At 34.3% G+C, this 16,745-nt stretch overlaps 1 long non-coding RNA gene across 1 annotated transcript; it reads right to left on the bottom strand.

Annotated features, from left to right (window-relative positions):
* Positions 1-13,421: 13,421 nt before the first annotated feature.
* LOC140014888 (uncharacterized) lies at positions 13,422-16,242 on the bottom strand. Its single transcript, XR_011821612.1, has 2 exons — positions 16,067-16,242; positions 13,422-13,587 (listed from the first exon to the last, which is right to left on the bottom strand). It is a non-coding gene; the product is annotated as an uncharacterized lncRNA (long non-coding RNA).
* Between the last annotated feature and the right edge of the window lie 503 nt (positions 16,243-16,745).

Raw genomic sequence — 16,745 nt, 5'->3', positions numbered from 1 at the left:
ATTTTTCCAAGGAATGGTTGCGTGCCCTGTAAATTTATAGCTAAATATTGAAATAACTTTTTCTTAAGATATAGAAAAAGATTATAAGCATCAATCTCGATCTTGTATTTAAAATTAATCACAATGATAGGGGACTAAATCCAACTACCTTGTTGAACATAGGTCAGATGGGACTAGGGTTATAAGTTCAGGTCCATCTTATCAAGTAGTGTTTTTTTTTTCCTCTTTATTTTTTATTATAGTTTCTGGAGCGAAAATTTTTGAGTCAATTTCTAGTCAATGATCCCGCACATAATATTTTCTTCCGAAATATGTAAAATTCAATGGAACGAAATGTTTTACTATTAGAACTCTGAAAGAAGACTGTTCTTCACGAATATTTATATCTAGGTTTGTCAAAAAAGTGCCCACTCAAAATGAGCTTCAAGTGTTAGTTATTTGCAAATACTATGTACAATCGAGTAAGTGTCTGCATATAGGAAGGGCAATAAATAAAAGTCTATATACACATATGGGAAATTATATGTAATTTGGATCTATTATCGAATGCTCAACAAACAACTTTTAAGCAAAAAAAAAAAAAACTTTTATACATAAGTGTTGAGAACTAGATTTGTATTTCTTGGTAAGTTTAAAGAGCTTTTCCTAACAGGTGCCCAATTGGCACTTGTTCTCAATCATACCTAATTTATCATATGAATGTACACATTAACAATTACTATTTTTACTATAACGAGTTTTCTCTTAAACAATAGAAAGAAAGTGGTTTCGATTGTAGATTGGTGGATATTTATAGTTTTATACATGGGCACAAAATCATGGACGGGTAGATTTTGGTTTTTTTTCTTGACTATATTAAATTATAGAAATGGTAATAAATGAGTTTCTAAATCTTTGAATCTTGCCAAACTAAGAAAAAGAAATGAGTAGCCTCTTTGGCTACTGCCAGATAGGAAAAGGCAAGTACTTTATTTCTTTATGAATTAATCTTTCCTACACTATCAGCATTGAATGCAAGACAACTATAAAAAATTTGAATTTGAAATTCGATTTTTGCACATGTATTATGAATCCAACGATGATAGTGTATGCACTGTCAGTGTATATAAGATTTACTCTTTCTTTATTTTAAATTAGTTGCGAACTTGTGCAAGTGTGAATAATTAAAGTTTTAAAAAAAGTGTTACCCATCTTTGAAAACTTCTAGACGTACTCTTACTAAAGTGTTGTGTAATAACATTGATCATATACTACAATGCATGCCAAAAAAAAAAAAAAAAAGGAAAGATACTTTTGTCGTTATTAAAATGTTCTCAAAGACCATAAACCTAGAACTACATCTTCCTCCTCAATTAAATAAAAATAGATGCAATAATTCATTTTCTCATGAATAAATATTCAATTTCCAACAATACTAATAAATCTACTGGTGTAGCAATTAAAACTACACTAAATAAAATTAATCCATATTGATAAAAAAATATATACAAATTTGTTAAAAAAAAGATAAAACTTGTTAGAAAAGAGATAAATCATAAGAAAAAATAATTCAATTTTATTTAGAAAGATAAATGTTGTTAAAAGAGAGAGCAATTATAAGAATAGTAAACTAGAGAAGAGTTGTATGCTAATGTGGGTAATAGGAGAGAATATGGGTAATTAAATTTATGGAAAATTGTTCAAAACATCCATCATATTTCATCAAACAAATTTTTTCTTTCTTCATTTTAAAATATTAACTTGACATCTCTGACAAATTCAAGTTAACAAACTTTGATCGCAATCTAAGTTTCTAACTACTTTATAAATTGACTTATGATTTAGAATTAGCTGCAATTGTGTTTGCACTAAAACTATGGAGGCATTATTTGTATGGAGAGCAATGCGAGGTGTTCACTGATCACAAGAGTTTGAAATATTTATTTACTCAGAAAGAGTTAAATATAAGGCAATGGAGGTGGCTAGAATTAATAAAAAATTATGATTTGACCATTAATTATCATCTTGGAAAGGCAAATCGAGTAGCTGATGCCCTTAGTAGAAAAACAATTACTGCTAGCAAACTTGATTTGAAAAAGCAAATGGCATATCTAAACTTAGATGTGGTAGATTCTACTAATGAAGTTTTAGCTGCATTGGTGTTAGCACCAACTTTGATTGATACAATTAAAGATGCACAAAGGTTAGATCCTGAACTTGAGAAGGTAAAGGAGAAGCTTAAGGTTGAACCATCCAAGAATTTTCAAATGAAAGTTGATGGTAGCCTATGGATGAAGTGAAGGTTATGTGTACCTAAGAATGAAGAAATAAAAAGGAAAATTTTAAAAGAGACCTACAGTACAAAATTTTCTATATACCTAGGAGGAACTAAAATGTATCGAGATCTGAAACTGATGTATTGGTGGAATGGGATGAAAAGGAAAATTGCTAAATATGTTGCGAGATGCTTAGTATGCCAACAGGTTAAAATTGAACATCAAAGACCAGCTAGATTACTACAGCCATTGGAGATACCACAACAGAAATGGGAACATATCACAATAGATTTTGTGGTAGCATTACCAAGGACCAAAGAAGGCCATGATACCATTTGGGTCATTGTGGACCGTTTGAACAAAAGTACACATTTTCTACCCATCGCAAATGGAATTTCCATGGAAAAGTTGATGAAGATGTACATTTCAGACATAATATGTTTACATGGAGTACCGGTAAGTATTGTGTCTGATAGAGACCCCAGGTTTACATCAAGATTTTGGTCCACATATCAAAGAATGATGGGAACAGATCTTAGATTGAGTATTGCTTTTCATCCACAAACAGATGGGCAATCTGAGTGAACAATTCAGACTTTGGAGAAGATGCTGTGAGCATGTGCACTCGAATTTAAAGGAAGTTGGGATAGAATGGTTAAGCTGATGGAATTCTCCTACAATAAAAGCTACCATATGGGATTGGAATGCCCTATTTGATGCATTATATGAAAGAAAATGCCAATCCCCATTATATTGGGATGAGGTTGGAGAAAAAATAATTTCTGGGCAGATTTGGTTGAGAAGACTTTAGAGAAGATTAGGATCATCAAGGACAAATTAAAGGCGGCTTAGGATCGTAATAAAAGTTGGACATACACTAAAAGGAGACCGTTAGAATTTAATCAAGGGGATAAGATATATTTGAAAATTTCCCCTTCGAAAGGTATTATGAGGTTTGGAAAGAGTGAAAAGTTAAGCGCCAGATACATAGGCCCTTTTGAGATACTTCAAAGAGTAGGAAATTTGGCTTATCGTTTAGCACTGCCACTTGAAAGAGTCCATAATGTTTTTCACGTGTCCCAATTGAGGAAGCATGTCTTTGATGCATGTCACGTATTGGAGGCTCAACCACATGAGGTGAGAGAAAACACATCCTACAAAGAGCATCCAGTGAAGACTGTTGATCAAAAGGATCAGGTGCTTAGGAGAAGGATGATTCCGCGTGTCAAAGTCCAATGGACAAACCATACGGAGAGAAAAGCAATATGGGAGTTGAAAGAAGAAATGAGAACAAAGTATTCGCAATTATTTACACAAGGTATGTTAGTTTTGAGAATGAAACTTATTTTAAGGGGAGTAGAATGTAATATCCCTAAAATCTCGCCCTTACCATAGAACATAGGCAAATCTTTCCCTATAAAAAAAAAATCACCTCCTAAAAATCCTTATTTAGACAAAAGAATCTAGTCATACTATAAACACTACTAATAAGATTCAATGAATGTAGTCAGTTTTTTTCTTTAATTTTCATGGCAAGATTTCCAATTACATTTAGTATCATTAATATGTAATTGCCAGCCAACCATTAATCAAACCTATTTCCATTACTAATTAAGATATTTCCTATAGTAAGATTTAAAATACAATTAATAGCATTTATGTCTGATTATTAATCAAATCTCAATCAATCCATTTATAAAATATTATCAACTAATAATTAGGACGTTAACTTTTTAATTGAGTCTTGACACATTACTAATCTTAGGCTTGTATATACCCTTTACACAAAATTAAATCATCTTTTCCTTTCTTTGACAAACTGACAAACACAAAGGTAAGTTTGAGAGAGAGGGTGAGCAAACTTTTGGAAGAGGAAAAGAGGGAGGAGAAAGTTAGATAACAACTTGTGACTGCAACGCAAGTAAGATACTAAGATTTTATTCTTGTCAAATTGAACTTTAAGATTCATCATACATACCTTAGTTTATGAAATTTAGTATAATTAACTAGATCTTAGGACTTTGGAAATTATTGATTAAATTCTAGTAGAATCTGCCGAGTAACTCTTAAAGGATTGTGTTATAATTGATCCATTTGAATGTGCCTTGACTTAATCTAACAATAGTACTTACTCTTTAAGAGATCGTGTTGGCCGAAAAACCATTAAGAATGCAACCCACTTATGTAGTCAGATCCTATGCATATTAGTTTCCTTATTATCATGCACATGTCAATGCTTGGCTTTGGAATCATTATGGGTTATGTTTACCAGTATAGTGTAGTAGTTTCGATTCCTTACAAAAGTCTCTTTTGTTTAGACTATTGTCCATAAAGCAATGCAATTAGTTTATGATTCAGATATGGTTCTTCGTCTTAGTGTTTTAGACTACTATAAGTTATGCAAATCTGGCACAATTAGTAGCCCCTGACCAACACCTTGTAAATTATTTTAGTAGCGTCACATCTAGAATCTTTAAGTATAAGTCCGAATTTTCAGCATTGAATGTTCTAACGTTACTTCTGTTATTACTACTCCAAGTTTATCTTATAACCATTATTAATTATCTGTAACTAAATGACAATGATAGCATCTTAGGAAAAAGTGAACCTTAATGCTTGAAAAACGTAAACTTCCATCTAAAAAGAGAAGACTACTAAGATGATAGCACCAACTTACTATGAGTTTTCACTAATGACAATGTGACGCCCCCACTTCTCCCTAAGGCGAACCAAAGGGTATCCGCGGGATGCCTGCCCAGCTCTCGCCAGGACTCAAGCAAACACCATTCAAGCTTATAGCGGTGCTAGAAATCAACATCCAAAAAAGATAAATACAATTAGTACGGAAGCGTTTAAGCTTAACGAAATATAACAATCATCCAATCCTTACATCGGATTTCCATAATACAGCCCAAAATATACAATATCCCAAAAGTCTAGACAAAAGAGTTGGAACCCTATTACATAAGTACACAAAAGAGAAATTTCCCCGAATCTCACTCCAAGCACAAATCCTGTTAAGGAAAACAAATCTACAGGGTGAGCAAAATGCTCGTGAGGCCAAGAACACACATACATGCACGTAGTTCAAGTAACACCCCAAAATAATCAATTTACAACAATAACCATTCAATAAAGAGCACTTTACTGAAAAGTAAACAGAAACAATTCAAGGATATGGGAGCTCTCAGGAGCTATTTTCCACTTGCACGATCAGGAACCTCCACGTGTTGACACTCCATCAACCGGGTAGGTTTAATCCGTAGAAACATCACTTACACTTCCCCTTCTCAACCTTACATACCACACCGGGCCCGCAATACATTTATGAGGCGATACTTCAGCGAGTATGCCAAGTAAGACCTCTCAATAGGTCGAGCTTATGAAATCTCATGGTTCACTGAGGAGCTCGACCAAGCCCCTGCTGGCTCGAGTCCAAGGCTAGCCAATAAGAGAGTTTGGGCGTCCCCCACTTTTTCACTTTTGTATCCAAGAGGTTCACTCCAACGACTTATGCAATCACAGCATAAATAATCACTTAAGTACTTCACATATATTCTCTTAACCAATTACTTAAACAAGTAAGCACTTCACTTCACTAGCTCAAGTTCACTTCGTTTAAATGAGGACGAGTGTGATAAAGTACACACTCGACTCAAAGGTTTAAAAATCCCAATTTATATAAAACTTATCAATTTGCAGATATTTCACATAATTCACACACTTGACACTCACCAATATAAGCAATGAGGAAGAAATGTCCCTCGGAGCTTTAGGCGTCCACTGTGGGATCCTCTTGAAGGTTTTCATGTGCGCCTGAGCAAATAATAGTGAATTATCATTCACACATCCCAATTATCAAGGAAGATCGTGCACGAGTACAATCTAGGGGAAATTTCATGATAATGAACCTCAATTACTCGTAAATCGAGATTCAAGTGGAGTTTCTTAAAGTATAAGAGCAATCGAGTCTTTTGTCTTGGAAATCAAGCATAAACGTTCAAGTACTATCGAAGGAATAAGGAGTACTTGAAAAAAAACTTCATTTCCTTGAAATGCGGAAAATTTCAGTTTTTGATACGATATTTTTGAAAAATCGTATCTCACATTCGACAGGTCAAAAATTGGAAAACTTGGTACCGTTGGAAACTTCTTCCAAGGTACTAAAAATTTCTATAATACACTTTTCTAAGATTCCAAATGAAAAACATTCAAAAATGAGCTCAAAGTCGCTGTTTTGGTTCATAAGGCAGATTTAGGTTGGTTTTTGGCCAACTTTGAAAATTTGGAAAAATTTACTTGATTGGAACTAGCCTTTGAAATTTGGAACTCTACTAGAGTTGCAATCCAAGTTTACAAAAAAACAAGTGGAATGAGAAACAGAGTTTTGAGCACTAAGATACAGCAACTCAAAGTTACCAAAATTCCCTTGTGAAATAAGGATTTTTCCAAACTCGAGTCATGAACTTTGGTAATTTATTTGAGCCATGAAACGGCCTCGGAATAACACCATAATTAGCAGTATAATACTACCATATAAGGGTTGTCCCTCTACCAAATTTCATGGAGAAATAACTTCGGAAAGGTAGTCAACTAAACAACCAAAGTTTCAAAAAATCCTAAGGCAAAACTGCCTTGAGCTTTTTGTTTTCCATTCCAAACATTTGGCCAAGGAAAATCCTTCAAACATGGTTCATTTGTGTAGGATAAGCCTAAGTAACATTCATGGTACATTTGGTAAGTGTTTTAACTCCAAGAAATTCAATTGGCAAGTCCACACCAAGTCTAACATCAATTCTGTCCAAAATTTAGGGTTTTCAAGAACAGGGCAGGTTTTGTATTTTGATTACAAATCACTCAATTCAACTCGAAATTGAGTATGGTTGGTGGCGTTGGAAAATACATCCATAAAAATATAATTTCAAAGAAGAAATCGTTTTGAAATTCAGCTCACAACTAGCTCAAATTTGAGCCTCAAGTTGTAGCTTCTGAACTTCGTTCCAGGAAAACAGAGAAACAGGACAGTTATCTTTAAATGGTTGGTACAGGGTACTCGGGTGGAATTAGGGGTTACATTTTATACTGTTGGAAATCTGGGAATGTCTAGTTTCAAATGCCACTGACGACACTTGATTTCGACGTCGGAGCACAGAGTTATGGCTGAAACAAGAAGGCTGTCTGAGCATTACAGGAAAAATTTTCCAGGTTTGCTAGCTTCGTGAGATTAATCCATTTGACCAACCAAACCTCAATAGTTTTCGATGAAACTTTATACACCATCTATACAACATATAAACATCATATACAAGCCATTAAAGCCTCAAAATTCCGCAAAAAGAGGCACGATCATAACAGGGGCAGAATTGGAAATTTTTCATCCATGCACTCTTTCAAGTTTATACTAGCTATGCACCATTAATCTACCAATTTGAGCACTAAATCAACATTAAATCCATCATCAACCATCATATGAGCCATCCATCCAAGAGTGGGAGTTCATAGAGCCCACATTCAAAATTTTCTAACAATTTAAAGCTGCCCATGAGAATCCAAGAGCTCATGAGTGTAATCTATCTTCCATAAGCTAAGAATTAAGTGGTTGATCATTACTTACTTGGATTGGTGATCCCCCTTTTTAGCTAGATACGATCCCCAAGTGTTCAACTAGGTGTAGTTCAATTTTGGTTTGATTTGGTTGAGATTTGGTGCACGAATTTGGAGTAGAAAGTGATGGAGCGAGGCTGGTTCTTCTTTCCCTTGCTGTTCGGTTGTGTTGAGGTGAGAAATGAAGAGTGTTTGCTGATGATAAGGCTTCCGTGAGAAGCTTAGCAATTGGGGTTTCAAGTATACAAAAGTCAACTATCCATTAGTGCGCGTACGCGCGCGTTTTGTGCTCGATTCCTCTCGAGTTTATTTCACTAGTGCACTAAACCTTTAATGCACTTACATTCATATTATTATTATTCACTCTTAATAGTCCCAAAATAATGGTCTAAGGCTCCTCAATTACTCGCGCGTGTAAAAATGCGTATCTCCAAATTAAGCGCGATAAAGCTAAACCTCCAAGAATTTCTTATAACGATGGTACTAATAACTATCATTTGAGTATTTAAACATAAAATACCTATCTTAAGTCCATTATACGTGTCTCCAATTTTCCCAACTTATGGTATTTCCAAACCAGTTAAAATCCCAAATCGCGCATTCACTATTTTCACTTAATGAGCTTCCAAAAATTAAATTTTTAAACGAGTCACTTTAAAAATATAACGAAGCCATAAATCCATGTAATTAGGTCTAAAGAGGTTAGAAAATAATAATCAGAGTAAATGGGCAATTAAGTATTTAAATAAACTCGAAATGGAATTTTAAAATAATAAAATTTTGTGAGACATCATAGACAATAACAGTGATAAGTACCTAACAGCCTAAGTGTTATAATTATGTATTTCTTGCAACTGCCTCATTTGGTGTTAAGGATGAATTACAAACCTTTTTAATGTACTAAAGTTATTGCTAGGGTATAGCCATTGATAAGTATATATTTGATGTATTTTTATTAGTTAGTTTTGATGTGTTTTAACTACTTTTATAGCTAATTAACTAGGATTCTAGTCAAAATATGCATTTTGTGATTTAAGTGGTAAAAATTGCATTTCTACAGATTTTTAGGGTGAAATCTTCATGTTTTTGTAGGTTTAATAATTCAATCATCAATTGGAGTGAATTGAGAAGATAATTGGATGATTATTGAGGATTTGAAGTGATAAAAAGAAGACATGAAGTGCAAAACATTCAAAGGAAGAAATGCAAGTGAAAACAGTTTTGACACCTTGTGATTTTTCAACTATATATTGAGCTACAAGATTCGGATTGAGGTGATTCTTACACATTTTGAAGCTAAGATATAGATCTATATTTGGTATGAAGACATCAAAGTCCAGTTCAGTCGTTTTTCTTGTCAAAAAGTCGAAACACAGAAGTGCATGTTCATGGTCGAAAGCTGAAACAAGGTTCTAACCAGTTAAGGGTATTTTGGTCATTTAATGTCCACAGAGTCCCAAATTGGATGATTCTTCATGCATTGGAAAGATAACTCAAAGAGCTACAACTTTCATGTTTTAACAAGAGCTAGTTCAACCTCTAACATTGAAAAAATATCAGTTGAAGTTGGACAAAAAACAGAGCAAGGATGTATTCTGCCCAAAAAAGTGCAAACTTACAAAGAGTAAAATGGGGGGCCAAAACGTGGGCACAGGCCGCGTTTACTACCAGCGTTTCAGTGGATTTCAGCTGCAACTTGTTCTATAACTTATGCTCTTTTCACACAGCCTTTTTGACCACTTTTTCTGTAAAGATTCCAACTAGAAATAATCAGATGAATATGAAAACTTTGAGAAGTAGTCTTTGAGAGTTTCAAGAGTAAAAATACCAACTAGAAACAACTCTTTTGGCTCTTGAATTCCTCTATAAATATAGCCTTTGGAGAATATTTTAAAAAACTTTGGAAAGCTAGAGAAATTCCACCAAAAATGTAGTCTTCACTAATTTTTCTTAGTTCATTAGTTTAGCTAGATTAGTATAGTTTTATCCTATCTTGTATCATGCTAAGAAAGGATGATGATTGAGGTTTGAAGGTGGAGAAGATATTGCTCACATGTGACAAAGGGTTTCATCTCTTCAACTCTTTAACTCTTGTATTTGAATCTTATGTTTAGTTATAATATAAGTATGGTCTTTTCTTTTCTTTCTTGTTTAGTTAAAGTTTATGTCTAGAGTATGGATGAACTTTCTATATCTTGTTAGTGGTGTTTACTTAGTTATTTGATGATATTATTTTGAGCAAATTATTTATCATTTTTGCTTTTCTAATCATGATTAACCGGCCATTAATTGTGATAATTTTAAAGTGTTAAGTTTGTAATGAGAATTGAAATTTAACACTAGTTCAAGGAAGTGATAAACCTAGGGAGTTCACTCACGAGAGTAGAGAAGCACCTTTGTGGCTTTAGTGACTTGTTTCATGTAATTTCAAAGAAGAAATGAGCTTGTAGTTAATTTTATAACCACGAGAGTAGGTATGGTTTAACTACAAATATAGTTAATTCACTACGAGAGTAGGTTTCACATACATTAGGAAATTATGCTATAACTAGTCAAGATAATAGCATTTACTTACCAGTAATCTCATTAGCAAGAGTAGTAAGGAATTCCATACCTCTAGGAGATTTCTAGTGTTAATTTTATCACTTTTACTTCATGCTTATAATCTAAATAATAAAGAAATTCAAAAATCACCGGTAATTGAAAATCTTCACCCTATACTCGCTCTCGACTCGTATACTTGTAAAAAATCGCATGTGGGGTATTTAAGATGTTATAAATATAAAACTTGACTGTGGAATGAGCTAATTGATATATGTATACCCCGTGCTCGACAAATTTTTGGCGCCGTTGCCGGGGAAGGTTTGTCAATATCGGTGGTAGGAATAATTTTATTAGTTTAGACATTTTTACTTATTTTTCTTATTTTTGTTGTGTCTAGTGTCTTAATTGTGGTTTTTAGTGTTTTATTGAGTCTTTATTTGTATGTGTTCATTTGTGTGTCGAGTCATCTATTCTTCTTGACTAAACTTGTTCTTAAGTTACTTTGAAGACATGTTTAGGGATTCAAGGAGGGTAGAAAACATGAGAAGACAATGCATGAGAAGTGGAAGATCGGCAACGGATGGTTAATACGTGCAAAGTTCTTTAAATAGAGGTAACCAAGAAATTTCCGAAGGTATGTCTTTTAAAGATGGTTTAAGGTGTTTAAAGGTTAAACTTGATGTTATAAAGTTAAAAATTCAAATGGACACCATTATGAATATGCTTGAACAAAAGAGGAATGTTATTATTTTTAATTCTTATCATATGATTTGTGACTTGTGTGGAGGTTATCATGGTACTCATACATGCAGACAAGCACAAAATGTAGATTATTTTGATGAATTAGGGCATTGCAATCGTTGTTTTGATCAATATGGTCCTAATTAGGGTAATTCTTCTGCTTATGGTTGGGATAATCAATGTACTAATAGTGATTCTCCATGTTTTTATGATTAGCAATCCGAATGTGTCCAATATGAATTAAAACCATCTTGAAAATTGGCAATAGAAAGGTTAGTTAATGCATCTTCATCTTGGCAACTAGAAAGTAAACTATTAGCTAATGATTCTAAGCCATCTTGGCAGTTAGCTTTAGAAAAACTAGCAAATACAACCTCCGACCATTTTGATAGGGTTGAGGAAAGAATAGATGAATTAGCTTCTCATTTTGGTAGAATACAAGACCAATTGTATGAGTTGTGTGAAGTTATTTCTTCTAATGGTATGCAAAATGATCCTAGCATGAATGGTGGGAGTGTTGTATGTGAAAGTGGATGGCATTTAGATAAAAATGATGAATTTCAATTGTGTTTTAATGAGAAAATGTCCATTTCGCAAGATAGTACCTTTGAAACTAATCTTGAACCTCGAGAAGTGAGTCTCAACAACTCATTTTTCACCCCTCTTGAGGAATGTATTGAGAATATAGGTTTTAAAAGTATTATTCCCCAAGAAAGCCATGTGGACGTTTCTTTGGTAAGTTCTCAAATGATACAAATTCAAGATAATATCTATGAATCACTTGAGATAGGTAAGCTTTTTCCACCTCTCATATCATTCAATTACATGGCTTTTACTATTAAACCACCTTTTAATGTTCCACCACGTCCAAAAATGGTGGATTATTTTTTAACAAAACCTTCTTGAAAAATGAAGTGAAATAGTCGAGCCAAGGACTATAAACAAAACGCTTGTTGGGAGGCAACCCAGTATTTTTGTTACTTATGTTTTTTTATTTAATTTTATGTTTAAATTATGTGTTTGAGTTATCTTGTTGTTTTTCTTTTGTAGTGGGAAATAGAAGCAAAGGTGACCAAATGAGGTGAAAAAGGTGAAATTTGATCAATGATCGCAACACCTCAAATTGAGTAATTGTGGTTTGTAATACGTTAAAAAGGGTTAGAATGCATATTTAGATCATTTTACATGTGCGTGAATTGTTTATTTTGACAATGAAATGATCTAGGATGTGTTTTGAAAAATTGGGGTCAAGTGCGCGATTTTTAGAAAATTGCAAAAATTTCTACACAAAAAGTGCAGAATTGCAAAACGCACCCATGAAAATGCAGACAACCCTCGTGTTTCTGGGTCATGTTTTAGTTGATCTGCAAAAAATTTTGAGAAAACGCGACTCCAGCCACGTTTTGACTTGCATTTTAAGCCTGGCTCAAAGACGTGAAAATGCGGGCTAAGAAAACACGACCAAGTCCGCATTTTCATTGCTTGCGTTTTAGATTCTGCAAGTATCCATCCGAAAACGTGGTTCGAAAATGCGACCCCTTCCCTGCATTTCAGCCTGCGTTTTTACTCCTTGCTCTTTTAAACATAGAAAATGCAAGCCATATTTTTTTCTTCTTCTTCCTTTCTTTCACCCGCGTTTTCTACTTACACATAAACACTCTTCACAAATTCACTCTTTTACTCCATTTCTTTTCAAACAAACATCAATCCAACATCATTTAACGTTCATAGAACCTTTTTAACCGATTAAAATCCAACCAAAACACCTCAAAAATTGATTTAAGGAGATTGAAGACTAGGGTTTCTCAACTTTTATCCAAGCAATTGGGGGTCAATTAGAAGGTGTTTCATAGGGTTTTTTGCATCATTAGTATCACCAGACATCCTTTTACATGATTGAGCTAAGTTTCTTCATCAAATCTTCGTATTTTAGAAGTTGATATTTTTCAATTTTATGAGATTTTGGATACTTTTTAATTTTGAATTTTTGATGATATCCATTAATGTTTTTGGCCTTCATTATGCTTATTAAGATTAATTAAGTATGCTTACATGTTCAATTGTAGTAAATTGATGGATCATTAGTTGTTTAAATTTTTAATTTGTTATATTTGGATAAAATTAGAAAATTAGTTTGGATTGTTGTTAATGTGACGCCCCCCACTTCTCCCAAGGGCGAACCCAAGGGTATTCGCGGGACGCCTGCCCAGCTCTCGCCAGGACTCAAGACAAATCAAATCGAACTTAACGATACATACCAAATACTACGAGTCAAAATAAAGAAAAGTCGCTTCCTTAACTAAATATTTAAATCTTACATCATGTTCACAAAAGATACATCAAGTTCCAAAATGCAACCATTAAAAGTCGACTACACATTTACAGCCCCGATTCCAATCAAAAGTATAATCTAGTCGGCTTTACCAAAATCTTCCAATCCAACCTGTTAAGGAAAACAAACTAATAGGATGAGCCAATACTCAGTGAGGCCAAGAAAACACACATGCAAACACATAATCCAAGTAGCAACAACAATTACATTGTAGGTAAGGCTATCAAATTCGAATAATTCACATTTCGAATAGGAAAAATAAACAGAAACAATTCAAGGATACTGTAGCTCTCAGGAGCTAAATTCCACGTAGTCGAGTCGAAGTCTTGATCACATCTCACGTTGACACTCCGTCAACCAAATAAGTATCAAATCCGTAGATACACCACTTTTCTTCGAATCCCGTCACCGTTACACCCCCTTACCGGGCCCGCTCATCAAAGTTTTTGATAATACTCGAGTATATCATGGCAATACTGCACGAGTAATGCCGAGCAAGATCTCTCCAATAGATCATGCTCTACGAATATCTCATGGTTTGCTAAGCTTATCGACCAAGCCCATGCTGGCTCGATTCGCAAAGTTAGCCAACGAGTTTTGGGCGCCCCCCGAATATGAATACGAATACGAATATAAGTCGATGAGTAATGCTCAAATCGACGATTCCAAATAGGAATCACAAATACGGATCACATATACGAATCACAAGTACAAATCACATCCACATTACCATGTACAAGTTGGATACGAATTCACATAGCAAAATTCGAATATAATTTCATTTGAAAGAGAACGAGTGCGATAAAGTACACCCTTGTCTCAAAATTTCAAATTTACATAACGGATAAGAAACAGATAACCACTTAACAACAAGTTCATGCACTTGACACTCACAGTGATTCAAGCAGCGAGTTCAAATGATGGTTTAGGCGTCTCCCGTGAGATCCTCTGGAAGGTCCTCTTGAGCGCCTGAGCATTTAATAGTGAATTATCATTCACACATCCCAATTATCAAGGAAAATTGTGCACTAGTACAATCTGGGGAAATTTCATGAAAATGAACCTCAATTACTAGTAAATCGAGGTTGAAGTGGAGTTTCTTAATGTACAAGAGCAATCGAGTTTTGTTATCTTGGAAATCAAGCATAAACGTTCAAGTATTATCGAAGGAATAAGGAATACTTGAAAAACTCCATTTCCTTGAAATTCAGAAAATTTCAGTTTTGATACGATATTTTGAAAAAATCGTATCTCAGATTTCACATGTCGAAAATTAGAAAACTTGGTACTGTTGGAAACCTCTTCCAAAGTAATAAAAGTTCTTAGAAGACACTTTTCCATGAATCTAAGTGGAAGGTGTTCAAAAATGAGCTTAAAGTTGCTGTTCCAAATCACCCAGGATTGAGCCGGGGTTGGTTTTTCGCTAACTTTGAAAATTCATCAGAATTCACTCGTTACAAACCAGCCCTTGAAATTTGTAGCTCAATTAGAGGTGTAAGTAAGGTTTATGACAGAACAAGCGGATCGAGAATCGGAGTTGCGAGCCCCAAGATATGGTAGCTCAAAGTTGGATAAATTTCAAGACTGTTAACAAATTTCCAGATTTGGTTCCGACTTTGGACCTTTAGTTAAGTGTCGAAACGGACTTCCATTGATACCAAATTTTGTAGTATAATACTACTATATGAAGGGTATCTCTCTATCAAATTTCGTGAAAAAATACCTTCGGAAAGGTGGTTAATAAATCAACCAAAGTTTGGAAAAATCCTTAAGGCAATCTGTCCAAATCTAAGGTTTCAAAAACGAGGCAGTCGTCGTATTTTGATCATAACTCCCTCAATTTAATTCAGAATTGGGAATGGTTGATAGTGTTAGAAAATACATTCACAGAACAAAAATTTCACAGAAGAAATCGTTACAAGTTTCAGCATGCAACTAGCTCGAAATTAAGCCTAAAGTTGCAGCATCATCAAATCATTTCGGCAGAACGGAGAAACAGGACAGCCGACTTCAGATGAATGGTGTGGCTCACACACATGAAACCAGAATGTGCATTATACACCGTTCGAAACATGGGAACGTCTAGTTTCAAATTCCGCTAACGGCACTTGATTTCGACAACGGAGTACCGAGTTATGGACGAAATACAAACACTGGTCTGGGTTACGACGAAACCGTTTTCCAGATTACTAGTTTTTGAAATAAATTCGTTTGACCCACCAAAACTCAGTATTTTTCAATGAACATTTTTACACAACTACTAAAACATATAAACAACACAATCAAGCCATTAAATCCTCAAATTTCTGCATTAAAGTGACCGAACAGAGCAGGGGTAAAATGGAAACTTTTTGCTTCAAGAGTTCAATAACGTTTCTGGCAACAATGCACCTTTAATCTACTTCCTTAAGCTCTAATTCAGCAATAAAACCATCATCAAACATCATCACAGCCATCAACCCAAAGTGGGAGTTCATAGAGCCCACATTTAACAATTTTCCAACATCCACAACAATCCATAAGAGATCAAGAGCTAAAAGATATACTAGACTTCCAAAAATCAAAGTTAGAAGGCTAGATTAAGACTTACTCTTAGTTGATGTTTAAGACAGAGATTCGGTCCTTTTGAAGCCTGAAGAAACCGTGAAAGCTCCTCCCCTTTTCAGCTTAATGTGTTGTCCAAGTGTAGAGCTAAGTGTATGTGAAGTTTTGGTTGAATCTATGGAGGTTTGGTTGTGATTTTTGTGAGATTTGTAGAAGGAAATGGTGAAGAGTTGCGGCTGTGCTATCCGTCCATTGCAGTAGCAGAAATGAAATGTGATTCGGATGCCTTTGCGTACAAAAGACGCTTGACGTCTAATATTTTAAGTACGTAAAATTTTAATTGCAACTAGTGCCCTACGCGCGCGTTTTGTGTTCGATTTCTCTCACGTTTGTTGCACTAGTGCACTAAACCTCTAGGACACTTACATTTATATAAATATTATTCATTCTTAATTGTCCCAAAATAATTGTCCAAAGTCCCTCAATTAAGCGCGCACGTGAAACACGTATTTCTAATTTAGGCGCAATAAAAATTGAAACCTTTGAGAAATTCTTATAACGATCTTACCACTAACTATCACTTCAATATTTAAACCTAAAATTGCCTATTTTAGGACCATTGTATATGTCTTAAATTTTTGAGCTTATTGTACTCCTAATTGGCTAAAGTTTTCAGACACGTTTTCACTTTTTCACTAAACAAGCTTCTAAGAAAATAATTTTTG

Source organism: Coffea arabica, chromosome 9e (assembly GCF_036785885.1).
Source record: "Coffea arabica cultivar ET-39 chromosome 9e, Coffea Arabica ET-39 HiFi, whole genome shotgun sequence".
In the NCBI taxonomy this organism is placed as follows: domain Eukaryota; kingdom Viridiplantae; phylum Streptophyta; class Magnoliopsida; order Gentianales; family Rubiaceae; genus Coffea; species Coffea arabica.
The sequence above is the reverse complement of the archived record's forward strand: the minus strand, read 5'-3'. Positions and strand labels throughout refer to the sequence as shown.